Source organism: Ammodytes marinus (assembly GCF_949987685.1).
Source record: "Ammodytes marinus genome assembly, chromosome: 3".
Lineage (NCBI taxonomy): Eukaryota > Metazoa > Chordata > Actinopteri > Uranoscopiformes > Ammodytidae > Ammodytes > Ammodytes marinus.
This window is the reverse complement of record NC_137232.1, coordinates 4726983-4743118: the sequence shown is the minus strand read 5'-3', so window position 1 is coordinate 4743118 and position 16136 is coordinate 4726983.

Here is a 16136-nt window from a genome sequence, read left to right as displayed (position 1 = left end):
TTTAGATGCCTCACCACCAGTCCAGCACCCCAGAAGAATTTAGTGGCGCTGCATGTAGTCCAACAGTGTCTGCAGTTCCACCTGCTCATCATGGTATGTCAAGTGCAGCTATTTCCCGATGTGTCTCTCATTAACACTTAACTCAGTCTTAACTTTTTTATTCTTATGTATAGGAAACTTATTTACAAATACATAAAAACCTCCACTTTGAAGCATATAAAACACATTCTTAGACCTCAATACAAAACATTATAAAAAGACAAAGCAAAATATGTGACACCATTGTTGTTATGTTGTTAGCCCGGGATGACCCAAACGCAGACAGAAGCCCAGCCAGGTAGTCAGTTTAGAACAATGTTTATTTTAGGCAGACTGGCAAGACACTGGACGGCTGAATGGCGTGTCGAGCAGAGGCAAGTGGATATCCGGAACCCGCAGGCAGGCGAGCAGGAAAGGTGAACAGCGGAGGCAACTGACACGGAAGAAAAAGAGGAGCAGAGTTAACATTAACTCCAACTGAGACTTAGAAGAAAACAACAAACATAGGTAATCCTGATCTCGGGTAATTTACAGCTCTGGTACGTAGTACGTATACTCTGGCGCTGAATGACTGGAGTCCACAGGCTTAAGTAGAGAGGTCTGATTAGCCAACGATCCACACCTGGAGCAGTCTGCCCCGCAGTGCCGGCACGCCCACATGCCAACAGGGAGGCAGACACATGGAATACATGCGGGGTCCAAGATAAGGCCCCTGGCGATCCAGCTTCTCTCCTCCGGGCCATAACCCTCCCAGTCAACCAAATACTGGTAACCCCTCCCTCTGTGCCGAACGTCCATAACCCGGCTGACCGTGAGGCAGGGTGACCATCAATGAGACGGGGGGGCGTTTCAGCTGGGAGATGTGAAACGTAGGGTGTATCCTGAGGGACTAGGGCAGTTTAAGGCAAATGGCAGCAGGATTAATGACACAATCGACCTCGAATGGTCCAATAAATCGGGAAGACAGTTTTTTGGATTCCTTTTGGCCAGGTCGCCGATCAGCCAACCTCTGATTCTGCTCCCTAGTACGCAGAATGGCCGCTCTGGAATCCCTCCAGATCCTGCGGGTGCACGGCGATCTCCTGAGTTGGGAAGAGAGGTGGTAAGTAGCCCAGAGACGCTTCGAAAGGTGTCATACCTGTAGCAGCCGACGTCAGGGTGTTGTGTGAGTATTCAACCCAGGTGAGATGGGAGCTCCACGAAGCTGGGTTGTGAGCGCAGATGCATCTCAGAACCGTATCCAGGTCCTGATTTGCCCTCTCGGTTTGGCCAATGGACTGGGGATGATGGCCGGAGGAAAGACTGACGGAGGCCCCCAACGCCTGGCAAAACGCTTTCCAGACTTGAGAGGTGAATTGAGGCCCTCGATCCATGACATAAGAGCTGGGTTGTTGCTCAAAAACTAACGAGAACTGGAGAAGAAACGACTTGCACACCCCAAAATCACCGGAATAGCGCTCCGGTGCGGGGACACGAGGCTCTCGAGCATACGGAAGGTCCGGTGCAGGAACTGGGTCTCGTTGAGCAGGAACGGATGCGGCTGCAGGAACTAGTTGCGTGATGACTCCGTGGGACTGCCCTCCCAAAGCCGCCACGTTCGATGATAGTTCCTTCAGCGAGGACATAACGTCTCGGAGAGCCACGTCATGTCGTCCCAAGCGCACCTTGCGCCGCCAACGCCTGGTGAACAGGGTCTGTACTTGCTGGGTCCATGTTGGCCAGAGTATTCTGTTATGATAGCCTGGGATGACCCAAACGCAGACAGAAACCCAGGTAATCAGTTTAGAACAGTGGTGTCCAAACTTTTTTCACTGAGGGCCACATAGCCAACAGAAAAATCTACGAAGGGCCGGGCCACTTGGCAAAAATAACACATGTTATTTGTCATGTTATTTGTCACGGCAACACTTTCCTTGCAAATTAAACAGACACATTTCTCCTCAGAGCCGGCCTATGCCTCCAAGGAGCAGAATTTGATTAGGGGACCCTCTCCAATGCTAGCGCTGCCCAAATCATTGACTATTGTTAGATGCCTTCTAGTCTGGCATGACCACTTCCGCCAGCGTCTATTCGCTTGCGTCGAAAAGCTACGCAGCCCCCGGTTGCTGGCTTTCCCCTATTGTGATCCCCCTCAAATTCGGAAACAATTCGCTCAGTCAACCCGTGTGCTTATGTGCAGCGCTCTCTCTCTCACACACACACACACACACAGGGTGTGAGAAGTCACATTACTGTAGACAGATATAAAGTGTGGCGATACTTCGGGATAATAATATTGGCGGCGGCGGTCCGGGATGCATCCTAGCTTAGCCTAGCTGTCCAACTTCATTGTACAACTACCCCCGGGCAGAAAGAAATACCCTCATAAACTCTGGAAAATGAAGCGTGGGGGTTTGAATTGAGCACCGGACCTTATAACCAGCTAGATTAAGATCCGCCGTTCCCTTTCTTTGGTGAATTAGGGACTATGCAGCGGTGTTTTAGCGACGGGGAAAGATTCCAACGGCTTCCACTATCACCTAGCAACTCTTACGGCTACTTGCTGCAGTTGGTGTAGCGCTCACAACGTCAAAACCCTGTTCTGCCTGTAAACAGACGGACTACGGCTCTGACTACAGCGATAGGAGGTGGTGACATAAGTTCTCGAATGCTAAAAATTCTACTCGACCGCCGTAGCCGTCCTCTCAACCGCCGATGATAATGTTACCAGAGATAACACTACGTGGGTGGCTAGTTAACTCCGGTTAAGTTATCCCGTGAGCTCCTCGGGGGCTAAAGTGTATGGTGTCTTGACATGCTGGTTAGAAAGCAACACACTATGTATATTCCTTTTGTCTTTAATAGTTTTTGTGTGGCGTTTGCGGGTTTAGCCATTTCTCTGACAGTCTCTGGACGTAAAGACGTTCCATCAAAATAAGTCCCCCCCCCGGCACTATTTTGCAGGACACCGCTGCTGCTTCCCGGGGTTAGCCCCGCCCTAGATGATTGTGATTGGTTTAAACAAATACAAACAGGCTAGCCCAGTTTCCCCGGTTTCCCCATCCGAATAGACGGCTCTAAACAGAGTGCTTCCAGACCCTACTACTTGCTGTAGTTTGGTCTGGCTTTGCGAGACTAGATGCCTTCAGACACCCAGTGTTTTCTGCTATTGCCTCCAATGTCCAGATGGGTGAAAATAGTAGCCAGCCGAGTTCCCGAGATTTTTTTAACTTTTTAAAGTGAAATGCATGAATCTGGTGCACTTTGTGAGTAAAATTAAGAGGCTTAATCTGAAGAATTTTTTGTGAAAAAATTATTTGGAGACACTGTGTCAAATGAATTAGAAGCTATTATAGAAGGACACATGGATTTTCCATAATAATATTATATATATAATATTATATATTATGCAGGGTCCTCTGGGATGGGCTTGGTGATCTTTTTCTTTTATGGGACATATTTCTCTGTAATATAATGAAAGCATTTAAATTATTTAAAAACTAAAAGGGCCATATTACATTATATTTTTAAAATGTGCCGCGGGCCAATCAATCAGTTTTGACACCCCTGCACTAGTGGGTTAACTACATTTTTTTTTTAAATAAATACATTTGGACACCCCTGGTTTAGAACAATGTTCATTTCAGGCAGGCTGGCAGGACACAGGACGGCTGAATGGCGTGGCGAGCAGAGGCTAGTGAATATCCGGAACCTGCAGGCAGACGAGCAGGAAAGGTGAACAGCGGAGGCAACTGGCATGAAAGAAAAGAGGAACAGAGTTACAACTAACTCCAACAAACATAAATAATCCTGATCTCGGGTAATTTACCGCTCTGGTACGTAGTATACTCTGGCGCTGAATTACTGTAGTCCACAGGCTTAAGTAGAGAGGTCTGATTAGCCAATCCACACCTGGAGCAGTCTGCCCCGGAGTGCCGCCACGCCCACATGCCAACAGGGAGACAGACACATGGGTTGCGTTCCGAATCGCATACTCTTTCTTTTTTCTATTCTACATACTACATCCAACGATAAAAATAATCTAGTTAGGATGCAGTAGGCATACTATTGGGACATACTTTATTCTCTTATTTCATCATAACTTTGCGCCTTGATCTTGCCTCTTGCTTTTATATCCGTCGCATCCCCGTTTGTTTTCATATGGAGGCTTCGTCGATGTGACGTCACTTCACGTGCGCACTGGATTGTGGGTCAGAATTGGCCAAATAGGATGCAGTTTTCAACACTAACAATCTTGGCCGCATGAAGTAGGTCATCCGGGTACTTCTAACCATCCTAAATCTGGCCACAAGAATCGGGACATCCTAAATCTTTTTTCTACATACTATATAGTAGAAAGTATGCGATGCGGAACGCAATCATGGAATAACAAGAAGGAGAGACAGACAAGGGAAAACATACAGAGGAGAAGGAGAGACTGCCGAGCCGTGAGTCATGACGTTTATTTTAACAGTGATAGACAGAATATCAAAAAGAAAATCCAGAAAATCACAAAAAAAAGATATTATTTTACATTTCATTGAGTGAAATAAGCATTTGGCCCCCACAGATTAGTCCTCGTGCTTTAAAAAAGTATTCCTAATCAACTAGTTCCCTGTATAAAACACACCTGTCTCAACTTGTTACATGTATAAAAGACACCTGTCCACAGAGTCAATAAATCGAACTCCAACATCTCCATCATGGGCAAGACCAAACAGCTGTCTAAGGACATCAGGGACAAGATTGTAGACCTGCACAAAGCCGGATTAGACTACAAGACCATTGACGAGAAGCTGGGTGAGAAGGAGACAACTGTTGGTGCGATTATTCGAGAATGAAAGAAACACTAAATTACCCTCAATCTCCCTTGGTTTGGGGCTCCATGCAAGATCTCACCTTGTGGGATATCAATGATCATGAGAAAGGTGAGGGATCAGCTCAGATCTACAAGGGAGGAGCCTGTTTATGATCCCAAAGCAGCTGGGACCACAGTCACCAAGTAACACACTATGCCGTAATGAATTGAAATCCTGTAGTGCCCGTAAGGTCCCTCTGCTCAAGAAGGCACATGTACAGAACCGTCTGAAGTTTGCCAATGAGCACCTGAACGACTCAGAGAATGCTTGGGAGAAGGTGATGTGGTCAGATTAGAACAAAATCAAGTTCTTTGGTATCATAATGACTCACCATCCCGACAGTCAAGCATGGAGGTTGAAGCATTATTCTTTGGGGGTGTTTCTCTGCTAAGGGGACAGGTGGACTTCACTGCATCAAAGGAAATATGGATGGGGCCATGTACCATGAAATACTAGGTGACAACCTCTTTCTCTCAGCCAGGTCCGTAAAAATGGGTCATGGATGGGTCTTCCAGCATGTCAATGACCCTAAAAATACAGCAAAGGCAACAAAGGAGTGGCTCAAGAAGAAGCACATTAAGGTCATGGAGTGGCCTAGCCAGTCTCTGGACCTTAATCCAATAGATCTGTGGAGGAAGCTGAAGCTCAAGCAACAGCCTCGAAACCTTAAAGATTAGGAGAGGATCTGCAAAGAGGAGTGGTCCAAATGTCCACCTGAGATGTGTGCAAACCTGGTCATCAACTACAAGACACGTCTGACCTCTGTACTTGCAAACAAGGGTTTCTCCACCAAGTACTAAGCAATGTTTTGATAGGGGATCAAATACTTATTTCACTCAATGAAATGCAAAATAATTTCTATCTTTTTTTATGTGATTTTCTGGATTTTCTTTTTGATATTCTGTCAATCACTGTTAAAATAAACCTAGCATTAAAATTATAGTCCGTTCATTTCATTGTAAGTGGGCAAACTTACAAAATCAGTGAGGGATCAAATATTTATTTCCTCCACTGTATATAGCATAAGCTAGAGTGGAACTGTTGCAATGATTCATAGGTTGCGTTCCGAATCGCATACTTTCTACTATATAGTATGTAGAAAAAAGATTTAGGATGTCCCGATTCTTGTGGCCAGATTTAGGATGGTTAGAATACCCGGATGGTCTACTTCATGCGGCCAAGATTGTTAGTGTTGAAAAGTGCATCCTATTTGGGCGATTCTGACCCACAATCCAGTGCGCACGTGAAGTGACGTAACATCGACGAAGCCTATAGGTCCATGTTATGAAAACAAACGGGGATGCGACGGATATAAAAGCAAGAGGCAAGATCAAGGCGCAATGTTATGATGAAATAAGAGAGAAAAGTATGTCCCAATAGTATGTCTACTGCATCCTAACTAGATTCTTTTTATCGTCGGATGTAGTATGTAGAATAGAAAAAAGAAAGAGTATGCGATTCGGAACGCAACCATAGTTGCTGATGACAGAGGTTGAGATTGCTGTCTAGCTAGCATGAGTGTTTACATATTGTGGACTGTGAATTTCTTCAGTCTTTTCTCCTTATTCGGGGAGCTATCCTGCCATAGCCTTCCATTACAGATGCTTGTCATAATTTAGCATTAGGACAGAGCCACAGTTAGCTTGCTCAAAAACATTCATGCAAAAGTTTTCCCCAATTAAAATGTATGAATGTCAAACTAAAATCTTTCCCCATGTCTGTTTTTATCCTACTAACGGATCTGAAGAGACGCTAAATGTCTCGCTGCTCTGCATCTCGGTGCTACCTGGCGGTAGATGTCTGCACGTTTATGTGGTGGTGACCATGGACCTATAAAGAAAAGGACAACGTATTTCTTCCGCATCATGGGTGCCTAGCCACACCCTAGCGAATGAGCCGCAGTGTACGTTTCATGACGTTCCGGATGTAGAAATATTCTCGTTCTCTAGCATTGTAAGCTAGAGGTCTGAGCGAGCATAGTAGCATTGTTTACCGACCATGGAAGTACAAGTTACTTTAAAAAGCTTCCTCAAGTGTCAGGCAACACGACAAATATGCAAACGCACATCCAACGGTACCATCCAGAAATTAATCTAAGTGGAGCCCAGAAACCCCAACAACAGCAGTCTACCCTGCCAAAGTTATTCCAAGCCAAGTTGCCAATAAATTCGGACCGCTCTCAGAAGATAACTAGGCCAATCGGAATATTTATGGCTTTGGATATGCGTCCCTTTTCGGTGGTCGAGAACTAGGGCTTCAGAAATGTACTAAATATGCTCGAGCCCCGTTAGGAACTGCTAAGCCAAAATGTGCTTCCAAAACTCTTTAAAGCAGCACCGACTCCATTGCAATCACCACTGATGGGTGGACGTCCCGTGCCACAGACAGTTATATGACGATAACCGCACATTATATCACTGACCAGTGGAAAATCGAAAACCCCGTCCTTCAAACACGTGCGGTGTTTGAGAGCCATACAAGTGACCATTTATCTGAAATCCTGAAAGAGGTGGTTTCAGAATGGAAGATCAGCAAATCAGACGTTCCCTTGACAACTGACAGCGTAAGAAATGTTGCAAATGCTGCCATAGCAGCAGGATTTTCCCCGCATATTCGATGCTTTGCCTACACCATCCAGAGGAATGGGCGTTAACCAAATGTCCCGACTCCTCAGTAGAGTCAGTAAAGTAGTCACTCTTTTCAACCGGAGCACAACAGCTGCATCTGTGTTAAAGGACAAGCAGAAGATGCTGCAGTTGCCCTTACACAAGCCTGTCCAGGATGTGGCTACTAGGTGGAACTCGAGCCACGATATGCTTGAGCAGCAGGCTGCTGTTTTCTCAGCATTCACATACAAGAGTGTGAAGAAAAACATAAAGGACATTGTCACTTTGTCTGATAATGACGTTAAACTTGCAGAGGATGTGGACCAGGTGCTGAAAGCTCTCAAAACAGTCACTACCCTCGTGAGCACTGATCAGATGCCAACACTATCAATGATTATGCCATTGAAACACCGAATCCTGGCCTACATGAAGCACAGGACAGGACAGGACCCTTGTCTCCTGTGTGTTTGTGTTGTTGTTGCATGAACTGCCTTGATATCTTTGCCATCATCTGTGCTTGCCTGTTTGTTCTTGCTCCAACTGTGTGCAATATGTTTGTTTGTCTTTTTCCCCTTCTTGCTCAGGCCTGCTGTAATTATAAATGTAATGTATTTTTTTTAATTTTTTTACTGTTATGTATTGTAGGTTGCCTACTGACAACTGGCCGGGGACTACAGCTGGAAATTAGCCAAATAGGCTAAAGCTGCTCCTTCTCAAAGGGGACTGTCCACGAAACTATAAACAAATAAACTAAACTAAACTAAACAGCAGCACTGACTCAGAATTAGTCAAAGAAATTAAAGCTGCCATTGCAACTGATTTTGAGGGCCGCTTCCCCGATACAGGTCGGGCACTAACTGAGTTTCTCCATGTGAGCACTGTCTGCACTTGACCCCCGGTTCAAATCCCTGGCCTTCCTGGATGAGGCTACCAAGGCCACAATATTCCAGTCTGACTAAGAGAACTCTGGAAGACTGTTCACAACCTTTTCAGGTATTTAACTTTTAATATTGATATAATTAATTTCAATTGTGCTGTTCAAAAGTGATTTTTCAATCAGTTAGGATAGGCCTATTTAATGAAAGTCATCATTTGCACATAGTCATATGATAAATGCTTAATTTTACTAAACTGGCTATACTGTAATTTTATGTAGCTTTATTGGATTTTTGCTTATGTTACTTTGAATATGTTCATTTGATCTAACAACATTATGTTTCAATTTATGTTATGGATTTTTTCAGAGGCACGTAAGTACACTTTACAATAAGGGTACATCAATGAATGGTTAGTTCATGCTTAATACCTATGTCTAGTAATAATTAATTTCTACATTTAATGTTTAGAACTATGCTATCAACATTAGTTAATACTTTAATAAAGCATGAACCAACAGTTGATTAGTTTAATAATAAGCATAAATTAACTGTTAACCACTGACATTTAAAACATTTTTATTTATTTTTTTGTGGCGTTTTTCGCTTTATTAGATTGATCTGGAGAGACAGAGCTGAAACGGGGCAAAGAGGGGAGGACATGCAGAGAACCGACCACGGACACAAACCCGGGTCCAACCCTTGCAGTGGGTTTCCACTCGTTGATACGTTTTGCATCTTGTGACTTATATCTGTTGCCATACATATGTGGAGGAACTATACTTTTATTATACAGTAAAATAACAGGAAGTTGGATGGGCAAAACCCTGAATGAGAATCAAACATGTTGTGCATTGTCATACATTTTGTCATATGTTTTGTCATCTCACATGTATTTTCACTACATGGTCCATGACAACACACTGTCAGGTCCAGAAATATTTGGACTTTGACTCGACTTTGATCATTTTGGCTGAAACGAAAGAATCAAGACGCGCTTAAAATGAAGACTTCCAACGTTAAATTGAGGGTATTTTATTTATCCTTTATTTAACCAGGTTACTGTACACCCAAAAGGAGGACTGACTTGCATTTCTCAGTTCTGAGTTCTAGGTGCAGAGTCTCTCTTTGTAGATGTCAAAAGGAGCTGGGTTTTGTCTCCTTAAAAAAATCCAAGTGAAGCTAGTTGAAACCACTGCAGGTAGTCTGTGCCTGATGTGTCCACAGGGGGGCAGTAGCGTAGCATAGCTCAAACACACAGACAAGCACAGGGCCTCTTCACGCTGTTCCTATGGCTGTTGTTGCTTGGAGCAAGGTTGTTGAGGACCTTAACCCAGCAGACCTATGGATTCTGTTCATTATGGGCTGTGACTATGAACACGGGTAGGCATGAAAGGCGGGTCAGCTGTGTGTGTTAAGAGAGGGGATCTTGTAATTACTCAGTAGGACATTCTCCTGCACAGGCTCCTCCTTTAACCTCGGTGTTGGTGGGGAGGAACACACTTCCACCATCGATTCCTATCTCCTGCCTTCACCTCTCCCTCTGTCCCTCTCTCTACCTCATCTATCTCTTTCTCTCTCCCTGCATCTCTCTCTCCCTCTCCTTCCCTCCCTTTCTCTCCCTCCTTTCTGCTGCGTGCTGAATGTCCCTGTGCTTAACTTGAATCCTACTTGAGCAGCAGTTTCAATGCTACTCTTATACAGTATGCACTGTGTCCATGTGGGCCCTTCACCTCACCTGTTCCAGCTAACACATGCAGGAGAAAGGCCATTGTTTAACATGGACACAAACCAGAGGACAGAGTTTAGCACATGCGCGGTTTATATGAAAACCATGACACCGAGTTCTGTGGATAAGGGCTACACCATAAATCGTAAAAAAAAAATTGTGTTCTTGATTCATATATCTATGTGATCTGATTTCTAAATGGTGACTAATCTTTCACTCACATTAAAGTCATGCTGAATGTTCTTTGCTTGGGAACAAGTCCAGCTGCTGTATAAATGACAATTAGCTCCACAATGTAAAACTAAACAAGCTCGGAGACACAGAAGTGTTCCCAATCGCATGCTTTCTGTTTTTACTACTGCAGCTAACTAATAAAAAGTACATTGTTTTCAAGCAGTATGCATACAATTGGGACATACTTTTGCCACATTTCTGCTTATATATCTGCCACATTTCTGGCTGTTTTCACTCGAAGAGGCTCAGTGGATATGACTTAACTTCCGCTCTGCAGAGGATTTTGGGTCAAAAAAGCTGCTGGTTTGCACCAAAGACTGCACTGCTAAAAATTGCTACCCTATATAGTAGGAAATCTGGGTGGAAATCTGTATTTGACATAATGTATTTGGACCTCCTAAATATTTTACTGTCATACTAAATAGCTGGAAAGTGTGGGTATTAGGACGCTCCCATTGATTCTCTTCACCACATTAGGAACAAGCGGAAATCTCAAACCTTAAATGTATAAAAAAAAATCTCTACATGGCTAGATACCACTGAAGTCAAGAGAAAAAGAGAAACTATTTAAAAAAAATAAAAACATTTAAAACTACCAGAACCTTGAACATTCTCTAGATGATTTCCTTCCCCATTCAGTTAGCTATAGTCTTGCTGTAGTGGCTCTGGGTCAGCAGGTTGAGCCATTCGTCCATTAATCATAGAGTTGGTCTTATGACCTCAATGAGCTTCTTCCAACGTTCCCTGGCTTTCAAAAAATGTTGAGCTTCCCATCCAATTGAAGGTGGAATCCGCTATCCTGGAGCACACTTGTTGACAAATTAACTTTTTGTCAAAATCAATGAATATCTCCGCACTATTTGCTACCTGTCCATACTGTATGTGCGCTTAAAAGTCCTCTGTAAACGGGTATTTAAACAAAGGGGGCCCACCGTAGCTTTAAACATGCCCAGAGCCTAGACTAGACACTGTATTAACTCTGGATTTTTTTTTCAGCGCGCACACATTTCGTGCAGGAGAGATGTCATTAGCTCTAGCATTGACACAAACCAGAGAAAAGCATTTTTTCAATGCTTCTCTGCACCACATACATAATTCCATTCAACAAGCTTACTTCAAAATCGCAGACTCCACCTTTAAAGGTCCCATATTATGCAAAATGCACTTTTTCAATGTTTTTTAACATAAATATGGGTCCACGGTGTGCCTAGCAGTGTTGGGAACGTTACTTAAAAAAAGTAATTAGTTACTCACTACTTGTTCCAAAAAGTAACTGAGTTAGCAACTGAATTACTTTATAATAGAAGTAACTAGTTACCAGGGAAAGTAACTATGTGCGTTAGCCTACTGTAAAAAAAAAGTTGATATATGTCAACAAATTTTTATTTTTCTGAGCAGTTTTCACAAGTCAGTTGAAATGAGTAGAACAGACAGGTTGGCCTACTTGTAGGCTACATAACCTTCAATATTTTTTATTGCACATCAACAGACAGCAAGAGGTTTATCCTGCACTTCAAGTATTTTGTTCTCAACAAAAGTAGTAGAGGAAACTGCTGAATGTACTGTGCTGATCTGCTATATCACTGGATTCACTTCAAGGGTGTCGGCTAAAACACCACTTAAGGCCAAAAACGTCAGACTATGAAGCATGAGACGATGAGAGGAGGAGTAAGGATTTATCCTATGTTTATTTCCTTCTTTAACATGCACAGCAGCATACAGATCCCAGGAAAAGAACAATAGCAATATTCGGCTCGTGATGACACGCTAAACAGCTGTTGCAACCAGAGAATCGCGGCCGTTTAATAACGTGCATAAATTATAATTTATAGATATCAGGAAACTCCATGCACTTACTCACAAGGGCAATGCAAAAGAACTCAGGGATTGATAGGTGGTTACTGCGGCAACGTGCACGCTCACACAACAGAAAGAGAAAGAAAAGGAAACTTCACTAAACAGGCGCTCCGGCTGACTGACGTGACGGCGCTAACTGACAGTCAAGGCTGTAACATACTCCGCGAGAAGAAAGAACAAAGTTCTCGGTGACAGAGCTGCGAGAAGTTCTTTCTGGTCTGACATTACATACTTCACGAGAACTCAACTGCCGAATTCCTCACCGCGGCGCATTGTTACCATGGTAATTGACTCAGTAGCGCCAGCTGATTTCACTTCGCTTTCCTCATTGACTTCAGACTGACCAATCACACAATAGTTCTCGGACAAGCTGCGAGAAGAAAGTTCGGCCCGGGTGATGTGTCGAGAACAAGCTGCGAGAACAGCTAAACAAGAGCTGAAAGAAGAAAATTACGTAATTTTCTTCTCGCAGCTCTGTCACTGAGAACTTTGTTCTTTCTTCTCGCGGAGTATGTAACAGCCTTTATAATGTCATCCACACTGAATAAAACACAACTTAAAACACACCGGTCTCCTCACTAGCAGTTTGTGTAGTATGGAGCCAGGGTTGCGTTCGGATTACACAGTTTATTCAATCAATTCATAGTAACGCACCGCATATAATGTTCAGTAACGATAACGGCGTTGTAACGACGGAAAAAGTAATTAGTTTTTTTTTTTAGATTACCCCGTTACTGAAAAAAGAACGGCGTTACGTAACGCCGTTATTTTAAATGGCATTATTCCTAACACTGGTGCCTAGAGACTGCCAAAGTATCAAACACACAAAACAACTTATTTTCTCCCCCTCCCCCTTTCTGAAAACCTCCCCAATACTCCAGTCAGAATTCTCGCAGTTGTTAACGCTTCCAAAACTAGTTTGGACAAATATCATAAACGTTTTTGACCACCTGACAGTGACAAAGTTGTTGTGGTTGTTGCTATTTCATTTCTCAACATGGATATCCAAACACAGTTTTAATTTTAATTTACATTTTTGAAAATTCTAGTAAAACAAATTGTTGACCCTTAAAATACTGGACTCGAATTAGTTTAGTTTATTTTATTTCACATACAAATCGCTTTAAAGAACATGTAGTAGAAAACAATTTTAAAAACCTGTACAGGCTTATGTAGAACCACACCCAAATACATTTATATATTAGTATTACTGCTCATATGCTTACACACTAGCATACGAGCAAATCAGCACACAAGCGTGTGTGCACACACACACACACACACACACACACACACACACACACACACACACACACACACACTTAGAAACTCAGTTAAACTCATTGGAAAGGAACACTGTTGTTTGAGGCCAGAGGTCTTCAGCACTCCTCTACCTTGATCTATAGTTGATAGATATTCTGTCGTTCCTAGCACTGCTCTTGTTTTGAGAAGCAGCTCATTGATGGCTGCTGTGTGTGCTGTTTGCTCTGGGTCCACAGGCGCTGCAGTGCTTAGTGACTGGATTAGTACATCAATTAGGCAGCTATTGGATGCATAGAGCCACGTCCCATTGATTGAGATGCAGTGGGAGCTGCTTGTTATATGGGGACAATATCAACACATCGCAATCAGTCTGTCTCACTTTGTCACTGTTTGTAGTAGATGGAAAGAGTGTTCTGCCAGTGACAGTGGAAATAATCAATGTCTAAATACAGAAGAAAATAAACCAACATTGTAATAATGGAGTAAATATGATACAAGGTCAATTATGAGCAATATTATATACACCATAGTAAGAAGTACTGCACTGATCAGTTAGTGAGACCATGTTGTATCTCACTCGAGCTTCACTCAGCTTTTGGTAGGTTGGATATATAAACAACAAGTTAAGCTCATACTCAACATTAAACCCACCTCGCCACCTCTTTCCTCCAGACACTCCTCACTTTTCAGTGTCACCCCCTCCCCCCCCAAACACACACACATACACACACCCCGTCCAGCTCCTATCAGTAACAGTATGGGTGTCGATAAACAGAAGCATCCTCAGGGTCTTGTTATTTCCTCCTCTGCAATTAACGTTCCCATCTGCTAACCTGTGATTAACGCTGTTTACCCATACGCAGTGGTGTGTAGGACTCACAGCCATAGTACAACACCTTCCTCTCCATGTCCCAGCCCCTCACATACACAGCTCAGCCTGTCAACCATCCTAAACTCTTCTACTGAGAAATCTCTGTGGTATTGGTTGCCAAGTACATAATCATGCCATATTGTACTGCAGATGTACCTGACAGATATTGAATAAAGGTATAGTATAAATGTATAATATTCAAATTAACTTGAACTTGATTTTCTCAAGATTAAGGCTGCTTTTCTCTTGAATCTCCTGTCCCACTGAACGATGCCGCTGATTGGTCAGCCCGTTTGGAGGCGGGGTTGGCCCGCTTAGGCCGCAACTCCAAAGTAGGTCCATCCTGAACGCGGCTCGGCATGATAAAAGTGGTTAAGGAAAACAAAATCAGCACGGCACGGCTTGGGTCAGCGTGGCCAAAAATGCCAGTGGAAAAATGCCACATAACTTTTGGGCCCCCCCTCAAGTTGGTTCAGAGACTTGGAAAAAACTGATGTTGAGATAATGGCCGTTATATATGATTGTAGTAGAAATATGCAGACGCAAACAAGACAAGGTTTAGTCAAACACCCCATGTACATTTGGACCTGTAATGACCACAGGCGAGGCAGTGAATGAAGTCTTGCTTAAAGGCGGGAACACACCGCATTGGCCGCCTGCGGCGGTTGGCCGCGTGAACGCAGGAGGCTCGCCGCTTGGTCATATTGGGCCATGTTCACCGCAGTCGCCGCCACGGCCAACCGCCGCCTCATCGTAGGCGGCGGTTGGCCGCGTGACCGCAGGAGGCTCGCCGCTTGATCATATTGGGCCATATATTCCTGACGCCGACGCCGAGATCAGACCCGTCACACTTACGGTGCAACAACAACAATAACATGGTCCAGCTGTGCCAAAAAATACAGATGTAGGTTCACTGTGTAACCAGCGGCAGTCTTGTCACAAATATCATTAAAACAGCCTGAACACGCACCCCGATCGCAAATACACACACATTAACAGCAATTCAGCAACATACTAAACACATTAACAACAGCAGTGTGTGCTCAGCAGCACAAATAAAGGCAGACATCAGCCTACCTGAAAGTGAAAGTGTGCCGGCTGACGGAGGACAACACCGGTGCTTCGCTGTGCTATATGGAATTCCACACGGACACTGCCGTCAACTTTGGGTTCATATTATCCTCAGGAGCAGCACACAGCTGGGTGAGTTTCACTATGCTAACCGGCGCTACCTTGGCTAAAGTACAACCAACAGCTAAACAGATGCAAAATACACATATTTGCAGAATGTATTGGAAGCCCAATGTCCTCACTCCACACGCCCACCTCGTCTTGCAGACCACCGCCACCGGGCAATCTCAACGCTGATTGGCTGTGGAGGCGTGGCGCCCGGCGGCGCTGCAGAAAAAGATGAACATTTTCATCTTTTTCTGCGGCGCCGTGTTCGCCGCACAAGCCTTCGATTCACGCTCCTTCGATGACACAATTTCTATGCGCCGCTAATGGCCGCGCTCCCGATTCACGCGCCACACGCAGCGCAAGCCCCCGCCGCCGGCCGCTGGACGCCGATTATTGGGTGGACGCGCGGCCACGCGCTAGTACATTGACTTTGTATGTAATCTCGCCGCGCGGCCAGTGCGGTGTGTTCCCAGCTTAATAGTGAGTTTAATGAATTCCACACTTGGACATGTAGGTCACAGCTTGACCAGAAACCACGACTGAACTCCCGCGCAGAAGAATCACACTTAGAACCCCCTCTGAGATGACACGCCCCTATCTCCCAAACCCAGTGACGCTACATTACCCGCCCCCCCCCCTTCACAA